Genomic DNA, 5,013 nt, shown 5'->3' on the forward strand with positions numbered 1-5,013 from the left:
TTTGTGGAATTTCACCACATGCGCTTTTGACCAAAATACCAAATTGAACTCAAGTGAAGCCAACACGCACAACCCCCCCCCCCCCCCCCCCCCCCACACACACACACACACAAATGTTGATATGAACATAAAAGAGCCGCATGCGGTTCGGGAGTTGCGGCTTGGCCAAACCTGTACTATACAACTTTATTTGTATAAAATTTTCACAACAGCTGTCACACAAACAAAGCGGGAAAAACCGAAGACGTGCGTGTTCCGCCCACGCTGGATTTATTTGCACCTTTGAAAAGACACCGTATTGCCGCAGATGTGGCAAAGAGTACTTTTGGGCATCTGAGACGGAAGGATGTCCAAAGCATCACGTCACCTGCTCTGGTAGGCATGGTGGTGGGACGTTGAGGTCAACCGCTTTGGGGTTGGCTGAATCTTTGATCGCAGGATGCCACACACTTGAAGACAGAAGCAGAAAAGCAGAGCTAAATGCAAAATGTACTCACCGGTGACTCCAATTTTTTTCCCCCCTGAAGAAACAGCTGGACGGGTGGCCCCGGCTGGCCAGTGGGACTCTTGTTATTCTGACCCTTTTTAGTGCGCGTTTGGGGCAACAACCGTTTTTTGTGGCGCTCTCTTCTGGTTCAAAAGTGCCCTGCATGTGAATTTGCTTTTCCTGCCTTCTGATTGGATGAGCGCCGGTGTGACGCGGTGCCTCTGTCACCGTGGCGGGGGGTATACGTTGGCATCGGAGCGTCTGCCAACGTCTGAGACCGGCTGGCAGTGTATCGGAGGTGTCGAGTGCGGTGCCGCTGGAGCTCACTCACCAGCTGGTGTTAGGGCCACAGAATGAAGGCCAAGGAGAAGAATAGAAAGAGAAACAGAAACTTCTCCTCCAATTGTTTGATTTGTCTCTTCTGAGCTTCGATGAATTCTTTCAGCTCTTTGTTCCTCTAGGACGGACAAATGGAAAGTGGCATTCAAAAGCCAGTAAGCGTGCAAGTAAGTGCCGGGCTGGCTTTGGGCCCTTACCTGTTGCGCGCTGTGCAGCAGATCCATTCTCTCTTGGAGGATGCAAGCGTCGCGCTCCCTCAACTCGCACATCAGGGCTCGCTTCCATTGGTCCACGGCGCTCCTAAGCTCTTCTCTCTGATCCGCCGTCAGCACGTCATTCACGCCAGCGTGGCTGGCTTTTTCGCCGTCCGTGGCGGGGCAGTCCCGCTGCGGTAGCGCCTCGTACAACATGGCCTCCAGCTCCAGGATCCTCTGGGCCGCAATCCTCGTCCATCAGTGGTCCGGCGGGAGATTTGAGGGCGGCTTACCTTATGAGCCTGGTCCATGGAACACTTCCTGAAGTCCAACTCTTCATCCAGGTAGCCCTTCTGCTTGCAGAACATATCCTAGCACAGCTCAAGGTCAGAATTGTTGGGGCACATTGCCGGAGTTCCCCTTGGCTGATGTCGCGTGTCTGTCTACCTTCTCACTTTCAATGTCCAACATCTTCTGTTGAAGTGCTGACTTGGTCACTTTGATGTATTCTAACCACTGAGGAAAGGCTGCTGTCACATAAGCAGAATGCGAGAGCGTGCGTGGACGTGCGCGTTACCTTCTCGGCTAGGGTGAGAAGGGTCCTGGCGTGAATCACGACCACCTGCTCCTCGTTGGTGAGATTCTGCAAGAGCCCAAAGGCACAGCGTCAACAAGCTTCTTTCAGCGCAAAGCCTTCCAAAAGTCACATTTGAGCCGCCGAGTCTCGTGGAGTGCGAACATAAGGAGTTCGACATACACTTACGGCGTTATAGCCCAGGATGTCCAGCTTCTTCATCAGATCACTGATGACGGTGTCCGGGGGAAAGGCGCAAGGAGCAATGTAAGGTGTTCTGGGACCTCGGGTTAAGGTTAGGGTTGCGAGGGACGCCTTACGTACGCTCACGCCCTCGGCCTCGCAGTAGATCTGCAAAGGGCTGAGGCCGTCTGGGAAACGGACTTGCAGAAACTTCAAGACGGGGGAGCGCCACTCCCTCTCCTGAAAGGCAGAGGCATGCATCCGTCCGTCCGTCCGTCCGTCCGTCCGTCACATCTCTGGCCTCAACACGCTTGTGCGAGTCTTCCCACCTCCAGCTCCAGGATGCGGAACTCAAGCAGTTCGTTTTGGTCTCGGATATCCTGGATGTGCTCTTTCAGACGCGCTTCTTCCGCCTCCATCCGCCTGACCTGAAAAGACAGTCAGACCTCATCTGCGGGGCTTCCCGACAGGTGTGACGCCAAGCGACTCCGCCCAGCGCCTTTCTTTCCGTCACCTTTTCGGCCAACTGCTGATTGCTCTGACGCAGCAGCTGCTTCTCCTCCACCCACTTGACATTCTAGAAGAGACAAACGCGTGGACAGCTTTGGAATGTTGTGTCATTTTCATCCACAAATTCTTTGGTTGACTGGGGGTTGGTCCAGTAATGCCAGACGGATGAGTGACTGAAGAATGTAGCTATTTTGTCTGAGAAAAAGGTGTGCTCATTGATGAGCTTACCTGTCCTTGTTGCTTCAGCGCTGACTCCAGATCTGCTACTCTGCTTTGATAGTGACCCATTTCTACCATCAGCTTTTCTCTGGTCTGAAAGGAGGAGGAGGGAGGCTCCTCCTCCTCCTTTCAGACCAGAGAACACCCGAGGCTGGGTGAGAACGGGGAGGCTGCGACCCGGCCGGGGGTTGCGGGAAGGGGCGCCACCTTGATCTCCTTCTCGGCGTCGTAGTCCCCTTTCGCTGGTCTGGGCTAGCAGAGCGTAGGCTCGTTGCAGCGCTTGATATTCTTGCGTCAGCTGGCGGTAGCGAAGCTCCGCCTCTTCATGCACACACCAATGCAACACAGCACTAGTACCAGAATCAGTCAGACCGGCGACAAAGCACCCGCGACGCAAAGACGAGTCCGATTCCAGGCTGAAGAGGAATGTTTGGTGCCAATACGCTGGCAGAAATGGCGGGCTACCTCTTCGGGTTCCGTGTCGGGGGTTCTGTCGGTGTGAAAAGACAAGGACGATCCGTCCGAGTCCACCAACACGTCTTCGTCGTAGCCGTAAAATGTTTCGATGACCTGCGGGCGCGGAAGCAAACATCTCTCTGAACAAACTGAAGCGACACCTCACGATGAATCGACGAGAGGAACGATAGCGAGAAAAAGGCCATTTCATCTTGCGCAACACCAAGCAGCCGCAAACAAACAGACTCACCTTGCAGGACCTCACGCTTTGTTCCTCCTCAGAGATTCTCGACGTCGGTATCGTAGCATCAAATCTCTCTCCTGTCGACACAAATAATCCGCCTTTGAGATTCTTTGGATGCAAAGGGAACGAACGGCTCCGGCGCAGAAACAAACGCGACTCACAATGACATTTCTGACATGAGCTCCTGTCTCCAGAGCCTGAAAAACACGTCACCGGCGATGATTGGAGGGACGCTCGTCTTTTCCAAAAGTGACAACTACAGGGTGTGTCAGGGTTTTCCAGATTATCTTTATCGTATCATTGTGTTGCTTTGACTTTGACTGCGACCTGTAATAAATAATATTATTTATCCCTTATTTATCCCTATCGCTTATCCCTTCCTACACAAAGTCGTAAAACACCCCTTGCTATGTTTTGACTAGAGGTCAAGGGCTTCCTCTATTCAATCCACTCTTACACCCACCCTGTTTCTCTTAATTAAAATGCTCGTGCAGGAGCCGAGAGTCAGACTTCATTCGTACAACGGATGGACTCTCCACCTGCAGGTGTCCAAAAGAACTTACTTGTCTCCCGTGTGGTTCTTGCAAAATAAGTTGGAGCGAGCGCAACTCTAACAGGGTGCATTTTGCCACTAGCTGCCTACGGACAATGACGTCGCGCTCGCGGCTCATGGTTGACGGGCTGAGCAGCCGGGCAAGTCCGTCGTTTTCAGCGCACAGCGAGTGGCAAAGGCGCTGACAAAACGGGAGCTTTGAGCTGCTGAAAACGGCAAAACAAGTCTAAAGCGTGTTCAAACGCGTGCGCACAATGCTCCTGCTTGAAAGGTCGGAATTTAAGGGGCCAATATTTTGGATGGCGGCCGCCGGCCAAGCTTTGGACGGAAAAGGTTTCCTGGCGACAGCGAGCGAGCGCGGCGCTGCCGTACGTGCACCGAGTCGCCTGCCTGAAGACCTTGGACAAGTCGTCGATGATGTGCCGCTGCTCCACAACTTGAAGGAACTCCATTTCACCGTCCTGCTGGCCGCAACCGCGGTCCAGGTCATTGAGCGAACTAGGCCTTCTCTGTGGAACACAAATGCAGTGGACTCTGTTGGCACGCCGCCGTTGTCCGCGTCGACTTACCAAGCTTGCCATCTCCTCGTTCTCCTGGGTGACAAAGCGCACTTTGTTTTCAAGGCGACACAGCACCAGCGAGAGTTCTTCATTCTTCCTGCTCAGGCGTTTGTTTTTGTACAGGAGTGGCAGAAACTGGCTTTCTGTTTCTCTCAGTCGCTTTAGCTGCAAGCATGAAGTGCGGGATGTGAAAGACGCACAACACGCGGGCCAGAACGTATCCATTCCTTTTGCATCGGTTTGAACGGAATCGTGGCTTTGGCTCCCAATAAAAGACATCTACCAGGCAACCGACTCGCCGCGCCGCTCAACTAATAAGCAAGCGCAATGGGTGCCTCGCTGGATGGCGCGCATCAAACGTAGCGCAAACCTTCAAGCGTGCCGTCAATAAATTACCAGTTCATTGCGCTCTTCAGAAAGCAGGGCGTTTCGATCCTCCAGTTTCCTGATGACTGCGCTGAGCTCAGCGATTTTCAGATGAAACCGTCGCGTGTCCCGATCCTCCTGAGACTGAAAACGCCCCGCAACACACACACACAAGCACTCGTTCAAAGTTCAAAACTGTTTTTGTGCTACCTTCCTCCAGCAACGAACTAAGTCATGCGTACTGCAAGTGTGTGATGAGGTGGCTTACGCAATGAAGAGGATTGCTAGTAGCGGCATTGACCCCACTTCCAGGGTAGTTTAGGCCCGC

This window comes from Syngnathus floridae, unplaced genomic scaffold (assembly GCF_059516105.1).
Source record: "Syngnathus floridae isolate MCC-2025c unplaced genomic scaffold, RoL_Sflo_1.0 HiC_scaffold_46, whole genome shotgun sequence".
NCBI classification, from domain to species: Eukaryota; Metazoa; Chordata; class Actinopteri; order Syngnathiformes; family Syngnathidae; genus Syngnathus; species Syngnathus floridae.